At 45.5% G+C, this 22,402-nt stretch overlaps 1 long non-coding RNA gene across 1 annotated transcript; it reads right to left on the minus strand.

Moving 5' to 3' along the window:
* Nucleotides 1-10,284: 10,284 nt before the first annotated feature.
* LOC125722256 (uncharacterized) lies at nt 10,285-16,013 on the minus strand. The gene is made up of 3 exons (XR_007386237.1): nt 15,859-16,013; nt 11,151-11,252; nt 10,285-10,383 (listed from the first exon to the last, which is right to left on the minus strand). It is a non-coding gene; the product is annotated as an uncharacterized LOC125722256 (long non-coding RNA).
* Between the last annotated feature and the right edge of the window lie 6,389 nt (nt 16,014-22,402).

The following is a 22,402-nucleotide window of genomic DNA, read 5'->3' on the forward strand; positions in this document are numbered from 1 at the left end:
TACAGAATACTAACCACTTCAGGGATCATCATTTGTCTGTCAGCCAGCAGCAGTGAGGGAAAACATACACACAGCTGTCCATGAAGTGCTGGTGATTCTGCCTCAAACCTTCAGAACGTTCTTATCCCATTAGGATGTGATGGGGATGTGCTGACCGGGGACAGGGGGAAGCGTGAGAGCGGGTGGGAAGGGGAGCGAGCAGTATGAGCGGAGGCAGGCCTCTCAGCTTACACCACCCAGCTGTCCATGAACTCAAGTGCTGGTGATGCTGCCTCAAACCTTAACTGGCCCAGCTGTGCATGCAGGGCAGGCAGCTTGAGAGCTGACAGGGCCTGGTGGGGCTACGCGCTTTAGGAGTTCCGACTCATGCAGCCCCCTCCATCTGCTTAATCGGACCGGATGCTAGTGAACGTCAGCACAGCCTAAGTCGGAACACTCTGGGTCACTCTCCCTGGCCATAACGCTGTGGGCCAAGCCTTCTGGGGGGTGTTACACGAAGCAGGATTAAGGGAAAGTCTGACTTATTTCGACAAGTCTGGCTCATTTAAGTGGGAATTCCTTTCCATCAACGTGTCTTAAATTAATCCCTGCTGAGCTACCATGGCAACTTATAGTAGGTGAGTGAACAAGGTTGATCCAGACCAGGTTAACTGACTGCTTAGTTAAGCGTTGTCTCAAAGAATGTCCAACGTGTAGGAACAGATTCCAAAAACATTGTACCGTCGGGCGAAATTCCGCGATCTCACTACTAATGTTGTGTAACAAATATAATAAAGCCTATTAAAAAAATCATGTATCAGCATTCCAGTTAATTCCAAAATAATTCAAGTAAAAGCGTAGCCATGTTAGAAAGGTCAAACATGAAATGCAATGACTGAAACTGAAAAAAAATTCTTAAAATAATATGAACAGGAAGATATTTTTATATTTTGTTTAGTCACTGTCTGATTTGAAAGTTTATTACTAAAATAGCAAAGACAAGATACAGTTATTTGTGCAGAACATTTCACACTTATGCGACTGAAAGTATTTTATGGAGATCAAATAATGCAGAATGACATTATACAGTAAGAATGACACATGAACTCAACCCAGAAGGTTCCCCGTTGGCTATGGGGATCGAGCCAGGAACTTTCGCGGCGTAAGGCGACAGTATAAACCACTGTACCACCATGCCACTGTACTGGGCACTTGTAACATTTACATAACTTACATATTTAGTCTGTCTGCAATTTATTGCCAAGCCAACTCCCTGGCTGTATTTATGGCCACAGTATTGCCTTTTTTAGCGATTACATCCTTGTATTTTTCATACAGCTCCATCAGCAGCGTTTGTTCTGCAGCGGAAAGAAACACCGCTCTCATTTCGCACGCTTTCCAACTGAATTGGTTCATCCATTCATTCAGTTTCTTAAATATCTCGGGTATATGCACTAAGTGAGACTATGCAAGTCTGTCTTGTATGAGCTTTGATTAATTAAAGCTGAACTGCGTTAGTGGAACGACATGAGGCTACGTTTAGAGATGGAGCTGGTTTGAGTCTGACTTTTTTGGGAAAGTTTGGCTTTATTTGGCTACTTTCATGGAATACCCCCTTGAGGGCCGTGGGGTGTTTTCCGTACGTCGCTTAAATAATCCGAAATCAGATGCCTCATCTTGGATGAGTTAATGCCAATGAGACTCATCCGGGATAAATCGGTTTTTCAGACATAGCTGTGTAGTAGATTAGTCTAGCTGGATCCATCCGAGATGATTCTGCGCGCCTGCGCTGCTTGAAAAACCCATATACATCGAGTCTAGACACCTTGATCGGCAAGTCTCTCATTGGGTTCTGTAAAACGTCAAAAAACAGGCCGCAATTTTTCACGCAATCCGAGGAGTGTCACGATCGGGGTGCAGCAGACGGGCGATTAACAAAAGCAGACGGGGCAAAGACATGAGGGACGAAGGCAGAGGCATAGGGCGAGAAGGAGGGGGAGCAAAGGGTCGGCCGAGGGAGCCACTGCGGGCGACAGGAGGCAGCCGGAGGGGCCGCAGGTGGCCGGGAGGCCGGAGCCGGAGGGGACCTCGGAGGGGCCGAGGAGACAGGGCGAGGGACCGAAGCAGGGACGAGGGAGGGAGACCAGGGAAGGGGACGAGGGAGCAGGAAGGGACCCTGGCGAAGGCAAGGAGAGGGGGGGAGCCGCCGCAGGCGGCGACGTCCTCCGACGAGCCGCAGGTGGGGGCCCCGCAGGCGACCGAGGAGCCGCCGTCGGGGAGCCCCCAGGCGACAGACCAGGCACCGGAGGGGGGAGCGAGGCAGGGCGATGAGGCACCGGAGAGGGACCCGCAGGCGACAGCCGACCCGGAGGGCCAGGACCCGCGGGCGCCAACCGAGCCCCAGCGCAGGCGAGGGAGGGCGAGCCAGGGGGCAGGGCGGGCGGGACCCCAGCCCTGCGTCTGTGTCCCCTCGCTTTACGGGACACAGACACGATGACCCCAGGTCGGGGTCGAGTTCGCCGGGGCGAGGGAGAAACAGTCACAAGTGCGATCCCCGAGGGGTCCCATTCCAGCTCCACCACCTCCGAAGAGGGAGGAGCCACGATGGAGTCCTCCGGGACCACCTCAGGGACTAGGGTGACAGGAACTGGGGCACGGTCAGGGACCGGAACAGGGTCAGCAGGGTGTGGGGGCGCCGGCCCGGGAGCTGCTGGAGCGCGGTCAGGACTTGGAGCGCGGTCAGGACTTGGAGCGCGGTCAGGACTTGGAGCGCGGTCAGGACTTGGAGCGCGGTCAGGAACAGGAGCTGAAGTCTGGGGGGGCGCCTGCCCGGGAGCTGCAGGTGACTGCAGTGGGGGCGCCGGCCCGGGAGCTGCAGGTTGCTGCAGTGGGGGCGCCTGCCCGGGAGCTGCAGCAGGCGAAGGGGGCTGCGCATGCAGCGAAGGCGGCTGCGCAGGCAGCGGCGTCCGCACGGGAGCGGGGTCCGCAGGCAGAGGCGGCAGCGAAGGCGGCTGCGCAGGCAGCGGCGGCAGCGAAGGCGGCTGCGCAGGCAGCGGCGGCAGCGAAGGCGGCTGCGCAGGCAGCGGCAGCCACACGGGAGCGGGGTCCGCCGGCAGCAACAGAGGGAGGTCCTCCGTACTGGCGATCGCCGGTCTCCTCCGTCTCCCTCGCTGGCGCCTGGCGGTGGCGGGAGGCGGCGCGACGTCCGTAAAAACGGACGGCGGAAGAAAGGCCTCCGGCTCCGGGTAAGGGTAGAGGAAGGGCTCCTCGTCCTCGTCCTCACTGGAGAGCCGGTACTTCCACGCGGGATCGGGGTCGCGTGTGGTCAGCCCCCGGGCTGGAGGTAGGGCGGGTACCTCCCTCTCGTCCTCCGTCGGGAGCCAAATCCTGGAGAGCGAGCAGGCGCCGAGACGGATCGTCTCCTGCGGGACTCTCCGTCTCCTCCGCTTCTTTTGGTCTGTCATTCTGTCACGATCGGGGTGCAGCAGACGGGCAATCGTGCGGGTAAGGAGGAATCAGGAAGCAGGCAGGCAGGATTAGGGACGAAAGGGAGTTTAATTAAAGGTTTTCGGGGAACAGGGAACATCGGACACTGACTGACATCAGACAAGGCTGGAAAGAATCAGGGACGCACACGCGGGTAATCAGGGGGCGTGGCACACACGAGGAGCCGACGAGCCGGGTCATGACAAGGAGGACCTTTTATTAGAGGATGTAAATAACCCCAAGGTTTGACACGAGACTAATTAATGTTACAAAACATATTGAGTTGCGTATTGCATATTTTTAATATACATTTGTATTCTGTATTCATTTGTATACATTCATTTATGCTTATGTAGTTTTATTTAGTGGGACCCCTTTTTTTGAGGGACTTCCGTTTTTTTCGGTTACCAGAACATCGCTAAGCTAAGCAGAGAACATGTTTGTCTTTTGCTTTATGATATTTTGTAAATGGTTTAAGCACCCCCCCCCCCCCCCCCCCCGGTAAAGGCACAAGCTCTTACGTTGGTTACGGTTTTTTTTTGTTAATTAATTTATCTTAAATAAATCGTGAACCATCAGTCACGTCTTTCGGCCATCAATCCGGAGGGGAATGCTGCAGTAAGAGCTTTACCTTCGCCCGCCACAGTGCGCTGCTGACGGATTTCACGGGGTGACTGCTTAAGGAGCAGTGAGATGCGGACGGCGTGATGGTCAGAGAATTCCGTAAGGAATAAAATCATATTAATATGGAAAATATTCAAGAACAAATACAAAATATAGGGAAGGAAATCCAGGAATGTAAAAGCTTATTACTCGAAAAGGAAGTAGAAGGTACTGCAAGACTGGAATTAATAAAAAGAATTAAAAGTAAAGAGAAAATAATGGCTGAATTTACGTGTAAAAAAAGGGAAGCTGAGGAATTGCCTCGGCATTCTGAACGTCCAAAGGTTATAATGGAGAAAATGCATGCTTACCAAAGGGAGGAATTGTGTAAAAAAGAAAAAAAAGTTGCTTAGCTTATATAAACATTGGAAAATTCTGTTACGTAAATCAAGGGAAGAATTAAAAGAAAACATATCAGAAACTAATCTGGCCAATATAGCAGATATCCTTGAAAGGGAAAAGAATGATCTTATGAAAGTTTATGGAGAAATAAGGGAATGTATCACACCGACTAATGAATTATCAAGATTCACGCATGTGAAGCTGTAACTAATGACATAATTAAAATTGTGTACGAAAGGTTGACTGCATTAGATGGAGATTTTGATGCCGATCTTGAAGGTCGTCGTCTGCATCAACTGTCAGTGTCTGACTATGCTCACTCAGTATATGGCGCTGCCTCCCAGTCAATCGCCAGTCACCACTCAGAGTACTCTAGTATATCTGCGAAAAGGGCAGAAGCAGCTGCAGAGCTTGCAGCAAAGGAGGCAGGGTATAAAATAGCCCAAGCAGAAAGAAAGCAACAAGAAAAGATAAGAATACTAGAGGAGCAACACAGAAAAGAATTAGAAGGCCAGAGATCTGAATAAGAAAATCTGCAGGCTGAAAGGCATATAGAGGTTGCTCGTGCCAGATTACAAGCCTATGACAGAGAAATTAAGCATGAAATGCATGGCCAGACCTTTAAGTTTGACTGCAACACACAAAGCACCTATAATAGACGTTAACATTCGCATGATGTCACAACACCATCCCTCACTGATGTGTCTTACCTGGCTCAAGCTATTCAGAACAGCAAAGCCATTAACAGGCTCTCAATGCCAGAGCCTGCGATGTTTAATGGGGATCCAATTCGTTATGTACTCATTCAGAGAACAGGTATCTCTTCAGCAGATAAGCTGTATTACCTTAAGAAATATATCAGTGGTCCTGCTCATAAATGTCTTGAGGGCACGTTCTACCAAAGTGATGATGAGGCATAAAAAGATGCTTGGAATAAGCTTAATCAGCGATACGGTCAGTGATACGGTCAGTGATACGGTCAGCGATACGGTCAATGATACGGTCAGTGATATGGTCAGTGATACGGTCAGCGATACGGTCAGCGATATGGTCAGTGATACGGTCAGCGATACGGTCAGCGATATGGTCAGCATTACGGTCAGCCATACGGTCAGCGATATGGTCAGCCATACGGTCACCCATACGGTCAGCCATACGGTCATCCATACGGTCAGTGATACGGTCAGCCATACGGTCAGCGATAAGGTCAGCGATACGGTCAGCCATACGGTCAGTGATATGGTCAGCGATATGGTCAGTGATACGGTCAGCGATACGGTCAGCGATATGGTCAGCCATACGGTCAGCCATACGGTCAGCGATGCGGTCAGCGATACGGTCAGCCATACGGTCAGCCATACGGTCAGCAATATGGTCAGCGATACGGTCAGCGATATGGTCAGCGATACGGTCAGCCATACGGTCAGCGATGCGGTCAGCGATACGGTCAGCCATACGGTCAGCGATGCGGTCAGCCATACGGTCAGCGATGCGGTCAGCGATACGGTCAGCCATACGGTCAGCCATACGGTAAGCGATACGGTCAGCCATACGGTCAGCCATACAGTCAGCGATAAGGTCAGCGATACGTTCAGCCATACGGTCAGCGATACGGTCAGCGATATGGTCAGTGATACGGTCAGCGATACGGTCAGCGATATGGTCAGCGATACGGTCAGCCATACGGTCAGCGATGCGGTCAGCGATATGGTCAGCGATACAGTCAGCCATACGGTCAGCCACACGGTCAGCCATTCATCATCCAAAGGGCATTTCCGGAGAGGCTCTCAAAATGGCCACAAATACGGTCCAAAGATGCCGAAGGGTTACAGACATTTTCTGATTTTTAAATGCCTGTTTGCAAACTATGCCTCATGCAAAGGGCCTAGACATACTGAGTGACTGTGGGGAAAATCAAACATTAATTCTGAAGCTACCTGACTAGTTAGCATTGCGCTGGAATCGTCGGGTTACGGTAGCCCTCATGGAAGGTGGCGAATTCCCATCTTTCCAAGACTTTGCCAAATTCATATGTAGCTCCCACAAAGGCGACCACCATACCAAGGCTAGCATTATCAGCGGCAGTAGTCTCAGTTACAGTCAGCAATATGCTTAGAGAAGAGCTTAGCTATTTGAATGTGGCAGACTCCAAACTACTCAAAAGTAGTTCTGGGCAATATAAATAATGATGCATGACTCTTTCACACGTTTGTAGCCAATAGGGTTCAGACAATTCGCCACAGTACAAATCCTCAACAATGGCTTTATGTCTCAACAGAAGAGAATCCATTAGACACTGCCTCTAGAGGGAAAACCATAAATGAGTTGTTTTCCTCAAATTGGTTTAGTGCTTCTGTGTTCCTCTGGAAACAGGAAATATCGATAATAACAGATGTAGTATTGGAACCTCTAATAGGTGATCCAGAGGTGTGAAGAACTGGAACACTGCATACAGCGGTGTAGTGCTGCTGACCGCTTGTCCGAGTTCTCATCATGGTTGCAGGCTACTAAGGCCATTTCATGCCTTTTGTGAGGAGTTAAAGGAAAAATAAATGGACTCGCTAATGTAAGTGCATTGGAAAGTGCAGGGCGTGTCATCGTCAAACACCTCCGAAAGCAGGTATACGAGCAAGAAATAACGTTACTGAAAAAGGGAGGTCGGCTGCCAGATCATCCCAAGGTGCAGCACCTACAGTAGATGCCTTTTTAGATGCAGATGGCAGAATCAGGGGGGGAGGAAGGCTCAGTCGATCATCCTTCTCCAACTTACTCAGACACCCAGTGATCTTATCAAAAAACCATCATCTGACTAAGCTGATAATTAGTCATTATCATGAAAGAATAAAACATCAAGGCGAGGGCTTTTCCATCAATGAAATCAGATCCAATGGCTACTGGACTCCTGGAATAAGCAGAGCAGTTGCATCTTTTATCCGGCAGTGTGTCACTTGCCAGAGACTCAGAAGACCTGCAGAAGGTCAAAGTATGAGTGACCTTCCAAAGGAAAGTGTAGAGCCCTCCCCACCTTTCTCATAGTGTGGCATGGACTGTTTGGTCCCTTTACCACTAGAGAGGGAAGAAAGCAGCATAAAAGATATGGTTTGCTTTTCACTTGCTTCTGCTCACGAGCGATCATAGTGAAATGTTAGAGGATGTGTCCACTGATGCCTTTATAAATGGTCTGAGATGTTTCATTGCAGTTCGTGGTGCTGTTAGACAAATCCAATGTGATCAAGGCACCAACTTTGTGGGGGCAAAGAACGAATTGAACAAAGCTTTACAAGAACTTGACACTCCCAGACTCACCACCTTTCTATCCGAAAACCATTGTGATTTTGTTCTCAACGCACCTCACTCCTGTCACGCCGGAGGTGTGTGGGAGAGCCAGATAAGGACCATAAGGAGTGTGTTGAACTCCACGTTATCATTGGCCTCTTGCAGACTCAACGGTACTTCTCTGCGAACGTTGTTTTATGAAGTCATGGTTATAGTCAACAGTCGCCCACTTACTGTGGACAACCTGTACAACCCTGATAGTATGGAACCACTCACAGCCAATCATCTACTTACAATGAAGTCCAACATGGCTCTACCTCCACCAGGGAAGTTTGTTAAGGAGGACGATTATGGACAAAGGAGATGGCGCAGAGTACAGTAACTGGCGGAACAATTTTGGAGTCACTGGAAATGGAGTATCTCCACATTATTATTGCAAGACAGCGTCGGCACACACCGAAGAGAAATGTACAAGCGGGAGATACAGTGATGCTTGTGGATGACTGGTTACCCAGATGTGAATGGAAACTGGGACGGATTTTAGAGACTGTCACTGATGAAGATGGACTGGTAAGAAAGGGTAAAATATGTATAGGAGATAAGAGACTTAAGGAGAAAGGGGAACGCCTTGGTAAGCTGTCAGTGCTAGAACGTCCAGTGCAGAGGTTAGTCTTGTTATGAGAAGCTACTTAAGTACATTTCACTGATGTTTATGCTTTATTTTCCAAATGATACAGATTTGAAAAATATTTGTGTTTGTGGGTATTGCTTGGAACAGACGTAATTTGGGTGGGAGTGTAAATAACCCCAAGGTTTGACATGAGACTAATTAATGTTACAAAACATATTGAGTTGCGTATTGCATATTTTTTAATATACGTTTGTATTCTGTATTCATTTGTATACATTCATTTATGCTTATGTAGTTTTATTTAGTGCATAAAAAGTGACCCAAACCAGTAAAGACGGCTGGCAAAAAGTGTCCGACAAATTAAATGTGTAAGTAGTTTTTAGTTATTGTATTTATCACTTGAATGTAGTATTATGGTTCCAGTGTTTCATCATTCTTTTATTGTCATAATTACAGATCAAATAGAAGCACAATCATGCTGGATATGGGAACAAGTTAAAGTGAAGTACAAACACAACATTTCATTCATTTATATATATGTTTGTATGTATGAGTTTGTGTGTGCATGAATGTGTTTGTTGATTTTACATATATGAATGGCGAGGCCATGACTGAACCCATTTCCATGCACGGACACTATTAAGTCTGTGAGCTAATCCTAGTTTACGCAGAACAAACCTGCTCTGAGCAGGTTTGAGGATTTGGATGTGCTGCTACAACAACACAACCAGCAAGAGTTTCGAAAAACCGTGCCAAGTGCCCCAGGCGACTGGCGTGTGTCAAGTGTCCCAGGTGGCTGGTGTGTGCCAAGTGCCCTATGGTCTGACTATAGACCCAGAGAGACATGCATGCTAGTGGGCTGTAACACTCTTACCTCTCAGGGCTCTTTCTCTCACACCCCACAGGGGGGCACATTTCATGGCTTGCACTATAAATGTTGCGACTCACAGCTTGTAATGTCCTGATGCCCCAGGGCACTGGCCCCACTGGCCCGGTCCATAACCCTGCCGAGGCTCCAGGGGGCGCTATCTTGGAGCACCTTCAGCCACCGGCTCATTCCCCCACCGTGAGCTAAGAAGCGCTACTGGGGATCTTTCCTGCCTGCTGCCGTTAGACACGACAATGCCTGCTGTCGATGTGCAGCCCCCACAGCCAGCCTTAACGTCCCATTTTTAATGTGGTAAAAGCTGCTCTCTGTTTTTAATCATATAAATAGCAACAGTTTGCTGCTGAACACAAGAGAATTTCCCCTCTTGGATCAACAAATCATCTTATTTTATACTCAGGGGATGAGAACCACTACAGTGTCACATTAATTATGATCTGAATCAGCAAGTATTTAAACGTCACCTTTGGCAAAGAAACCAATAGTCTTTCTCTTTTTTTGTCTGATGATAGTAGTTTATTGTTTAAGCCACACAGTTCGATTAAACATGTTAAACTAAAGCCTTAGTCTGAGCATAATCTAATGGAATCATGAGTGAAATTATTTATTAACACAGAAGCATCCGTCTCACATGTTGACAATCTATTGTTGAGTCATTCTTTAATGGACATGCGGGGGGGGGGGGGGGGGGGGGAAACAGGCAAACCAGTTTTTTCTAGCTCTGTGCTGCGGATTGAAATTTAAAATCCACTTTGTGATTAAATAACTTCCAATTCCAGCTCGCAGAAAGTCAGGTTTTACAGTAATCCTCATCCATTTACCTCAGATGTTATTTATATAGAATACAGACAAACTTTTAAATTCTGAAGGTGATGGAATCTTTTAAAGGTAAAAATTGCTGCATTCATTATAAATATGTTATTTCCTCATAGCTTGTATGTGTCTCTGTGCCATTTGACTGAGAGTCTGAATGTCATTAACAGTGTTTGTTTAAATGCACATTTACCTTTGATCTGCATGAAAAGGTCCCTCTCTGAAGTTGAGTGGTTTTGCCATTGACGCGTCACTCTTCAGGGAAACACAGCTGGGTACAGGGGAGTCTGCTCTCTCCATCAGGACACTATGGGCAGCGAGAGGAAACAAACCCTCATGGTATAAATATAATTCATACAATGGGGACGACATCACACTGCTGTTTAGTCTTCTGCTCTGCCTTCATGTACTTTGATATGCTGTGAGGATCTTGATGTAAACAGACTTATTTACAGTCGGCTGTTAAGGATATTGTCTCATCTAAAATTTAGATATTATATGAAACTTTTAGCATCACTCTTAAAAACCTCCACAACTAGACTTGACCGATGTTCCTTTTTACCTGTTTATATATGTTTTTGTTTGTTTGTTTAGTTTTGTTATGTGGCCATTTTGTATAGGAGGGATGGTCTGTTACTCACCTCTAGTATAAAAGAACTGGCTGATTGTGGAAGAAGACGGCGAAGACAGAAGATGGCGAGGTCTTTTTATTAAGCTACACATATTAAAGTGCTGCCCACTGACCAGCCCTAGCTAGGAGCCCAGTTTGCTTTTATGTTATGGCCTGACTATAGACCCAGAGAGACATGCATGCTAGTGGGCTGTAACACTGTTACCTCTCAGGGCTCTTTCTGTTACACCCCACAGGGGGGCGCATTTCATGGCTTGCACTATAAATGTTGCCACTCACAGCTTCTAAAGTCTTGAGGCCCCAGGGCACTGGCCCCACTGGTCCGGTCCATAACCCTGCCGAGGCTCCAGGGGGCGCTATCTTGGAGCACCTTCAGCCACCGGCTCATTCCCCCACCGTGAGCTAAGAAGCGCTACTGGTTACACTGTGACTCAGACTGTTACCTCTCAGGGCTCTTTCTGTTACACCCCACAGGGGGGCGCATTTCAGAAGCAGATCCATCCATTTCTATGCTGATCCAGACCAGATGATTCCTGCTGGGGCCTCTGTGAACATGAAGGGTAAGTAGATACATAGATAAATACACAATATCGAGTACTCAGCATTTTTACATCAAACTGATGAACTGGACTCATGTAACTATAATTACACATAGTAAAGAGGTTTAGTGCAAAATTTCAATGCCACATTTTTTTATAAATATATGTATAAACATCCTCTCCTGGAGCCGACACCTTATCGTGGTGGAGGGGTTTGCGTGTTCCAGTGATCCCAGGAGCTAAGCTGCCTGGGGCTTTATGCCCCTGGTAGGGTCACCCAAGGCAAACAGGTCCTGGGTGAGGAACCAGACGAACTGCGGCTCATTAGACCCCTTATGATGAGTAAAAACATGGATTCACGTTCTCCCTCCCCTGGACGCGGGTCACTAGACTTTTATGGATGGAATTTCTAGGCACAACCAGGGCGTTGAGGTGTCCGGTTCGGTGACCTCAGGATTAGGTCTCTGCTTTTTGCACATGATGTGGTTCTGTTGGCCTCATCAGACCATGACCTTCAGTTCTCACTGGAGCAGTTCTCAGCTGAGTGTGAGGCGGCCGAGATGAGAATCAGCACCTCCAAATCCGAGACCATGGTCCTCAGCCGGAAAAGGGTGGAGTGCTCTCTCCGGGTCAGGGAGGGGGTCTTTCCCCAAGTGGAGGAGTTTAAGTATCTCAAGGTCTTGTTCACGAGTGAGGGAAGGATGGAGCGGGAGGTCGATAGGCGGATCGGTGACTGCAGTGGGTGCATGTATACAGCAGTGATATTCCAGCAGACCAGGGGAGGGTCTTAAACAAAGTACTTAAACAAAGCACATCTACACAGTACAGTACAAAAGCAATGCCCTCCATCACAGCTATCACCCCCCTACCCTCCCCCCTGGACCTCAGAATACACGAAGCGGATGTGAGCCGGCTGTTCCAGAAACAGAAATCCAAGAAGCCCCCAGACCAGACGATGTCTCCCCCTCCTGCCTCAGAACCTGTGCTGATCAGCTGGCTCCCATCTTCACCCGCATCTTCAATAGATCCCTGGAGCTGTGTGAAGTTCCCTCCTGCTTCAAACGCTCCACCATTATCCTGGTCCCCAAGAAACCCACCATCACAGGACTGAATGACTACAGACCTGTTGTCTTGACGTCTGTGGTCATGAAACACCTGGTTTTAGCCCATCTGAAGGACATTACAGGACACCAGCTGGACCCCCTGCAGTTTGCCTACCGGGCAAACAGGTCGCTGGATGATGCAGTGAATATGGGGCTGCATTATATCCTGCAACATCTCAACCGTCCAGGAACTTATGCCAGGATCCTGTTTGTGGACTTTAGTTCGGCTTTCGACACCATTGTACCTAGTCTCCTCTCCTCCAAACTCTCCCAGCTCAACGTGTCACCAGCTACCTGCCAGTGGATCACTGGCTTCCTGACAGACAGGAAGCAGCAAGTAAGGCTGGGGGGGGTCACTTCTGAAACACAGTCCCTCAGTATCGGTGCCCCTGAAGGATGTGTCCTCTCCCCACTGCTCTTCTCCCTCTACACCAATGACTGCACCTCCAGGAACTCAGCTGTAAAACTCCTGAAGTTTGCAGACGACACCATCATTGGACTCATTCAGGATGGTGATGAGTCTGCATACCGACAGGAAGTGGAGCGGCTGGTACTCTGGTGCAGTCAGCACAACCTGGAGCTGAACACACACAAGACTGTAGAGATGACAGTGGACTTCAGGAGACGTCCGTCATCACTGCTCCCCCCTCACCATATCAGACAGCCCAGTGTCTACTGTGGAGATCTTCAAGTTCCTGGGTACCACCATCTCCCAGGACCTGAAGTGGGAGACCAATATCTCCTCCATCCTCAAAAAGGCCCAGTAGAGGATGTACTTCCTGAGACAACTGAGGAAGTACAGTCTTCCACAGGAGCTGCTGATCCAGTTCTACACTGCAGTCACTGAGTCTGTCCTCTGCTCCTCCATCACAGTCTGGTATGGAGCAGCCACCAAAGAGGACAGGAAGAGACTGCAGCGGACCGTAGGGACAGCAGAAAGATCATCGGTGCCCCCCTGCCCTCCATCACAGTCTGGTATGGAGCAGCCACCAAACAGGACAGGAAGAGACCGCAGCGGACCGTACAGACAGCAGAAAAGATCATCGGTGCCCCCCTGCCCTCCATCACAGTCTGGTATGGAGCAGCCACCAAACAGGACAGGAAGAGACTGCAGCGGACCGTACGGACAGCAGAATGATCATCGGTGCCCCCCTGCCCTCCATCACAGTCTGGTATGGAGCAGCCACCAAAGAGGACAGGAAGAGACTGCAGCGGACCGTACGGACAGCAGAAAGATCATCGGTGCCCCCCTGCCCTCCATCACAGTCTGGTATGGAGCAGCCACCAAACAGGACAGGAAGAGATTGCAGCGGACCGTACAGACAGCAGAAAAGATCATCGGTGCCCCCTGCCCTCCATCCAGGACCTGTCTCTCTCAATATCCAGGGAAATGGCAGGAGAACACGTGTACACATGTATATATATATATACAGTATCCATAAATATATTTACATTTATAAATAGTATAAACATATTATACATACAAATAATACTTTTATACATTTTTTTAACATTTACCTTTATATTTATAAATATAAATCCATATTACATATTCATATTGTAGATTGTTGTTGTTTTTACACTGTTGTGCTTGAGAGACCATCAACCGGAATCTAATTCCTTCTCTGTGTTCGCTCACATACTTGGCCAATAACCACGATTCTGATTCTGATTTTAATTCTGATTCTGATTCTGAGGCTGATTTCCAAGGAACTAAAAGTATGACAAGTTCAGGGATAGAATTCAATGCTTTATTTCCAGTAGGTTGTGTATGTTTGTAACATTACAAAGTGTTTTGGATCATAATTTGAAAACCATATCAAACACTGTACACCAGGGGTCTCCATCTCCGGTCCTGCAGAGCTACTGTCCAGTAAGTTTTTCTATCCTACCTGCTATTTACCTGAGAACAGGTGTGACTCATCAGAAGCCAAGAAGTCACGTGAGCTCGTACAGGACGACCGCTTAGAGTCTTGCTCAGCTCCCAACTATTTAATTTCTCCACCATTTAACCTCCAAATCGCTATTACAACAGTTCCGAATATACTTTAACCATGTCGAAGTCACAAAGATTTTCCCATTTTTTCCTGAACTCGTTCTCACACTGACAAGAAAATAAATAAATAAATCGGCTCGACAAGTAGCTGCTAGTCAGGCAGACGATGACTTCTATTCTATCGCGGGTGGTGCTGATTCTGTGCTGGACCGGATTTTGGCTCGTATCGATGGTATTGAAAAATCTCTAAACGCCTTGGACGATATAAAATCATCATTTACATTTACATTTACAGTATTTGGCAGACGCCCTTAGCCAGAGCGACTTACAGAAGTGCATCAGTTTCCTCCATTGAGATATCTCTTTCTAGCTTATTACTGTTAATGATTTGTTGTGATTGTTCGGCTCCACTACTCACGGTTTGGCGGAGTGCCCCCAACCCCCGCCCCCAGCAGACATACATATGGGGTGATTGATGCACAGTATGGATTGATTCTGATCGTGTATGGACTAATCATCCCGAGATTCAAATGCGTCGTCCACGATTCACCCATAATATTATTGTGTCATGGTTGAACTGCACAAACATGTTTTTCATTGGTCACTTATATAACTTGTTTTTCAAGAATAACTTCTCACAGAAAGAGTTAGAACACCTGTCTTGTCTTGTCTTTCTCTGGGGAAAGGGACGCTTACCTTGCTTCTCCCAGGGGAAAAGGAGAAACGTTGCCTAAAATGCTTCGTTACCATAAGCGCAAACCCGCCGTCTGTGTAAAAGTGAAGTTTGTGTCTCTAAAATCACACCGTGTGTTTATTTTCCGGTAAAATGTGTGACCCCCCCCCCCCCTCCGTATTTACCCCGGTCGGTGTCCGCGATGTGTGATTCATTCCTGCACGATGGCTCTGCTGCGCCCTTTGCGGGACTGATAATAAAGAGCTCACACTTAAACACACACAACACAATTAACCATGTGTGTGTAATACACATATACACCACCTTCTGTCATTCAGCTGCGCTGTGGGTTGCGTTTGACTTATTCTTTACCGATTATTAAAATCAGACTTGCGTACTATTTGCATTAAACAGTTTAAATACGACTACAAAGTATGACTACAATTAAGATCAGCACATTTCAGACTGTAGAACACAGAACAGATACGTGGTAAAACCTTTGATTTAATAAAATGTTAAGCATTGAGTTTAACCCGGATGTTTCGGCACACTGGCATTAATCCCCAACACTTTAAAAAAGAAAAACTTAATATAGCTTCAAAATATTACAGCCTACGTCCCGGTCCATAATTACGCAGCACAGTATATTAGGCGAACTCATGGCTGAGCGTAAGTAATTAAATATTATTGATGTTAATTCGAAAACTCTTCTGATACACGTAACCTACTGTGCTGTACGAACGTATAATTTATTTTTAATTATATTGAAATTTTTCAATTCCGCTGTATATGTAGGCTGTGTTAAACATATCAATTTTATTGTTATTAATTTAATCTTACCTTGAAACATAGAATATCTTTACATTATTCCAGAATATTGATAAAATGTTTCTTGATAAAATGGCGACTCTGCCTTTAAAATCCCGACACTTAATTTCACTTTCGTTTACAGGCAGGAAATGATCAGCTCAGTCTCACGCAAAAATGGACACGGACTCAGCGGCACTTCGTAGGGTTTTGGGGGGATATTATCTATGTGTCTATTAGTAACAATAACCGTAATTCGGTTATGACACACATTCAGGATGATCGTGCGTGTAAAAAGCGGTACTGCAGTAACACTTAAATCATTAACAGTGGCGATTTGAGAGATTTAGAAACCGGGGGATCCAAGCTATTTGGGGGGGTCAAAGACAAAACTGTAATTTTATAATTTCATCAAAATATATTAACTGGTGTAGCGAAGTAAAGGTCAAACTAAACACTTGAATCACACTTTTTTTTATTTCCAATACTCAACAAGTACAGGTAATATATTTTACAGACAGAACATTAAACAAAACAAAAAATGATATTCAGACAGTTATTACAAAGTAAAAGATTACCATCTCAATACCAAATATGACAGAACATTTTAGCACTATGTCTATACATCAGGTAAAAACGCATCAAATCAGGATACAGTTCTGATTGTTTTTTATTTTTAGACTTTCTGATTAGATTGATATAATTTATTAGGTCTTATTTGTGAACAGGGAAAAATAGGTTAGATTTATTGTATTTACATTTATGAATATAAAATTAATAGTATAAAATTTATCTGTATTATCACGCTCGGCTCGTACGATCCTCCTGTGTGCCACGCCCCCTCGTTAACCTCATATGGAACCCCGACGTTATCAGATGTTTCTTGTTGTTTTATTCAGTCCTGTGTATTTAAGTCCACGTCAGAGTACTTATCCACAGTTCGGTCATAGACTTCGTGCTCCGTGTTTCGCCTCGTCTGTTTGTTCTACCTAATAAGCCGGAGTTCCTGATTCTCCGCTCCCTGCTCGCCCGACGGCGATCGTGACATGTATTCTTCCAGTCACAAAAAACCCGCAAAAGAAATCTTTACAAGAAAAATGAAAATTATGACATACATTTGTTTGTATCATGTTAAGCATATCAGAGCAGAAGTTTTCAGCAAAAGGGCAAGACCAAAATAAACGAACATTAGTTGTGTCACATTCACAGAAAGAACAGCTGGTGTCAATCGCTCTCATCCTTTTAGATTCAAAATATTTGGACGGATAAACTTTATGTGTCAATTTAAAGGTGACTTCTACATTATTTGTTAATAAAAACTTAGAAGGTAAAGTCCACACCTTTTTCCAAGGTATATTATCCACTATGCCATTCCAGTATGAAACAACATATGGAATGAATGTGTAGTTTTGGGTAAAGAATGTCCTGATTGTTTAATTATTATTTCTTGAAAAGCATGTATAGAAAAACACACCTTACCAACAGCAAATTCAACAGGATCCATAGATGAAACAAAATTCCTCACCAACATAACTACTCCATCAGGGTTTGTATCAAAAACAATGGCAAACTTTAGGGCTTATTGGGATTTCAAAAACTGACAGAAACTCTGAATAGCTATAAAGCTGCCCAGCTCTGCTAAATAGTATACTTATTAAAAGTACACAGCAAATGTGCAAGTGTTAAATTAACACTGCATGGTGTCTATATGGGTCCACACCATTCAGTGTTACCTTTAACGCTTTATAGTGTGCAGTGAGTGTTGTTTTTACAGTGTTAATATTTCTTATAATGTTCAGTTTACAACCCAGAGTAAGACAAAGAGTCTCCACCTCTTCAGAGATTACAAGCCCATATGTGTGGCACACAGGTACAACATGGGTGGCCCATATCTGCCCCATTTTAATGTCTCATTTAAACTCATTTGGGCATTCAGCTGCTGTGTTTTACTAACCCACCATAATAAGAAAGACTTACACCAACATAACATTTTTTCTTTTAATGCAAGTTTTATTTCAGCTCATTTCCTGATAACCAAAGAACTGTTTTTTTTTTGTAAGTTGGAGAACATTGGAAAACTGCCAATATAAATGTATTTATTTAAGCATGAATGCGATGGTTTCTTCAATCAGAGAAAGGAAAGATCATTTCCACTAAAACAGATGTAAGGGGTGGTGGCTGTATTGCTTTTAGACCACACCCTAGGATAGAACAACAAATCAAATCACTTTGCTCATTTAATATTCAGATTAAGGTTAATTTTTATAAACTCACCACCATCGAGGATGATATGGCACTGATATTAGTCTTTGCCACCGTTTGTTACATCTTTTGTGTTGATCAATGCTAGTTGGTCTGAGCAGTGTAGTTCTTATGTATGTTCATCCCCAGAGAAATATTTTATTATATTTTGCAGTATGTTCTGTTAAAGTTAATATATCAATCGTAGAGGTGCGTGTGGTCTGGATGCTTCACCTCGAGAGTCTAGGCTGTACTGTGTCATGCTATGCAAATATACATCCAGCACCTTTGGTCTACAGGGGAGTGGGTGGTACCAGGAGCTGCACAGAAAAGGGTATCACACCTCACCACATATGCTAATCTTCAAAGGATAGGACAGGCAATCAAATACACCCCCACCCCATTAAAACATATACCACTCTGGAAACGTGTGCTGTCGGTTTCCAATAGATTTTTGCTGACTTCATACCAACATACTATAAACCCACCAGCACCACAGCTCTCTAACCTTCAGGATCAGCCAGAACTGAGCCAGCAAACCTTCAATATAAACCAAGAAACAGCTGTAAGGTCCTTCTTGGTCAGAGTCTTTCTCATGATGGTGGGTAAATGTGGGACGGCTCTTCTGATCCTCATGACTTTTTGTGCGCATATTAAAATGGGGCAGATATGTGGAGGTGGAGACTCGGTGACTTACAGTAACACCCTATGGTGTAAATTGAACACTATAAGAGTTAATAAAGTTTAACACTGTAAAAACAACACTCAAGGCACACTGTGAAGTGTTAAAGGTAACACTCAATGGTGAGCCCATATAAACACCATGCAGTGTTAATTTAACACTGGCACATTTGCTGTGTAGTGAGCGGCATTTAGCAACCAGCATCAAAAACATTTTACCTGTATTTTGTTAGTTAATTTTAAATAAGTTGCCCCCAGTTTATTTAATTACATGTATTAGCTATAGGAACTAGAGCCCGGTATTTACAGTAGTGACATACATTAAAAACATTTCAAAACTTTGGTAGAATAATGCCTTAGTTATTTTAATAAACAAGCTTTTTCAGTAAATGTTTTGTTCACACTCATGCGAGCGCACGCACACACACACACACACACACACAGACACACACGCACAGACACACACACAGACACACACGCACACACACACAGACACACATACACACACAGCAAAACCCCAGACACGCACACAAGTGCACACCCCAAGGACTGACCTTTAGAGTTTGATAATCAAACTCAATCAAAAATCACCAGGCATATATACAATGTACTGTAGTTAACATTTTTTCTTAATATGTATAAGGTTCGTTTTGTTAAAGCAAAAAGAAATGCTGTAGGTGACGTCAGACGCCGGAGACTTGGCGGAAAATCGGAATGAACAGCGAGGACAGCGAGGGGAATTTGGAATCTCTTCAGGAATACATCGACTGGTACTTCGACATTATAGTCATGAAGAAGAACGCAGATGCATCTTCTCCAGCCAAAAGCGAGACGCCGTCCTCCAAAAGAAGTCGCCCGGCAGACTCCCCCGGCACAGCATCGCCGACTGGTAAAGACTTTGCCGACATCCTGGATTCAATCGACAAGCGATTGTCCAGCTTCGACGCGAGGTTGGCTCTGGTCGAGATTCTACATCAGGAATTCAAATCCCTGAGGGAATCTTTGGAGTTCAGCCAGCAGCTGGTGGAAACTCTCTGCTGAAAACGGTTAAGTCTCTAACTGAAAATGTGACCCATCTAAATGAAGAAAATAAAAATGAAAGAGACTGTCATCGATCTACAGGCCCGTAACATGAGCGATAACCTGGTGTTTTCAGGCATCTCGGAATCTGCCGAAGAGGACGCAGAAGTTACTGTTAAAACCTTTATGAAGACCCACCAGAAAAACATCTGCTTTGAGAGAGTCCATCGGCTGGGAGCCAAGAGGCCTGGTGCACTAAGACCGCATCCTATTGTGGCTAAATTTGGACATTTTAAGCAGAAGGAGCAGGTGAAGAGCTGCGGCAGGGAGCTGAAAGGAACGGACTTTGGCGTAAACAACCAGTTCCCCAAAGAGATCCTGGAGCGACGCAGAGTTCTGCTCCCAATCCGACGTAACTTCATTCAGAAGGGCTCCCGAGCTGTCATCGCCGTAGACCGGCTCTACGTGGATGGGCAGCTGTACCGCGACCCCAGTACCACTCCCTGGTTATATTAACACCAGTCCAGATAAGAACCCGTTATATATTTTTCTTATTTCCTCTAATCCTTTTCCAATAACATCTCTCTAGCTTATACATGTCAATCTGCTAATTTAACGTGATGTCATATCGAATACATTACCGTCAGTCTCCGCAGCGCTACAGTGCTAACAATGTTTCCGCTTCTCTCTTGTCCTCACTTATACCCTCACCAACTTGCCCCTTTGTATGTCTCTCTCACTTCCCCCTTCTTTCACTGCACCGATCACCTGCTTTTCTACTCTGTCACACACAAAACCCTCAATCATTACGCATCTGAACGGCACGACCACGTACATATGCACTCAGCGTCAGCACAACCACTCCGACCTCATAGCGCACACAGACACATAGGACACACACAGACACATAGGACACACACACACAAGCGCGTACACACTCGCTTATACCTCATTCATTTGCATGTGCAAATGTCAGTTTCACAGTTATAGATCCAGAGGGTAGATTTATAATCATTAAATTATCTATACTTAAAAAGTTACGTATTGTTAGTATATATGGTCCAAATGTTGATAACCCCTCATTCTTCCACGTTTTCTTTACCGCACTCTCTGAACACCTAGATTGTGCACTTGTTCTGGGGGGCGACCTCAACTTTGGACTAGGTAAAGAAATGGACAGGCTCAGTACAGCTGCTCAGCACAGTTGGGAAACTACAAATATAGTTAAACAGTACATGAGCGACTACGGACTTTGCGATGCATGGCGTTCTCTTCACCCCACCCCTAGGGAATATACTTTCTTCTCACATGTCCATCACTCTTACTCTCGTCTGGATTATTTCCTAGTCAGTAGCTCACTGCTGAGTGACATTTCAGACACAGAGATACACCCTATAGCTGTCAGCGATCATGCTCCTGTTTCTTTAACCCTAATAAATAGGAAGGCCACTCCACCAAGTAGAAACTGGAGATTTAATGCATCGTTGCTTAAAGATGGAGACTTTATTAACTATTTTTAAAAAGAGTGGGCTTTATATTTAGACTATAATTGTCACGCCCACAGGGGCGGACCCCACAAGGTCCGACGCAGCGTGCCTAATTAGCGAACAGTCAAAAGACACAGACAAGCCCCAGGACGCCGCGAAGTATTGAGCCAATGACTTTGTGCCTTACTAAGCGTTTTCTCGTCTCTCGTTTTCCTGAATCCCTGTACCTATTCCGTCTGCCTTGTGTGCTTACCTTACCTTGTCCTCGCCCACTTCCCAGACCCGTTCCCGAACCTGACCCGTCTTCTCTCCTGCTGAGCCCGGCACGTCCTGTTCCCGTTTCCCCGTGTGTTCCAGTCCTGTGCCCCCGTGTAGGAAGGATTCCCCGGCTTCAGACCCACGCCTTTGGACCTCGACTATTCTTTCAGCCTGTTCCCTCTAACCCTTCTCCAGTGCCGTTATTAAAGAGCGCTGTGAAACGCATTTCTGGATTCCTTTCCCCTTTTTGTGGGCAGTGTCACAATAATGACCTGCCTGGAACATCAGCATCTGTTCTCTGGGAAGCAGGCAAAGCTGTGATGAGAGGTAAAATAATCTCATTCTCATCACATAAAAAGAAAAAAGAAAACAAGTGTATCCAGGAAGTATAAGAAACCATCAAATCCTTAGAAGAAGCCTACGTATTATCCCAGGAACAGGAAATGCTGAATAAAATATGTAAAGCAAAACTAGAATTAAATGAAATTATTAATAAAAAAACTCAATTCTTAGCACAAAGGCTTCGCTGACAAAATTATGAACATGGTAACAAATCAGGTAAATTTTTAGCTAATCAGTTAAAAATAAATAAGAAAAAACAGCTATATGTGCTGTTAAAGACTGAAATGGGGATACAGTATATGACCCTGACAGAATAGACAACACTTTCAGGGACTTTTACAAATCTTTATATTCACCACAGATAAACCCATCTAAAGACGAAATTGATCAGTTCCTTGATAGTATAACCCTTCCGAAATTATCAGACAATCAAGCGATGGCACTGGACTCTCCGCTGACTCCAGGTGAACTCCAGGAAGCCCTGAACGGTATGCCCAATAAAAAGGCACCAGGTCCAGATGGATTTCCAGCAGAATTCTATAAAGAAT

Source organism: Brienomyrus brachyistius, unplaced genomic scaffold, assembly GCF_023856365.1.
Source record: "Brienomyrus brachyistius isolate T26 unplaced genomic scaffold, BBRACH_0.4 scaffold37, whole genome shotgun sequence".
Taxonomy (NCBI): domain Eukaryota; kingdom Metazoa; phylum Chordata; class Actinopteri; order Osteoglossiformes; family Mormyridae; genus Brienomyrus; species Brienomyrus brachyistius.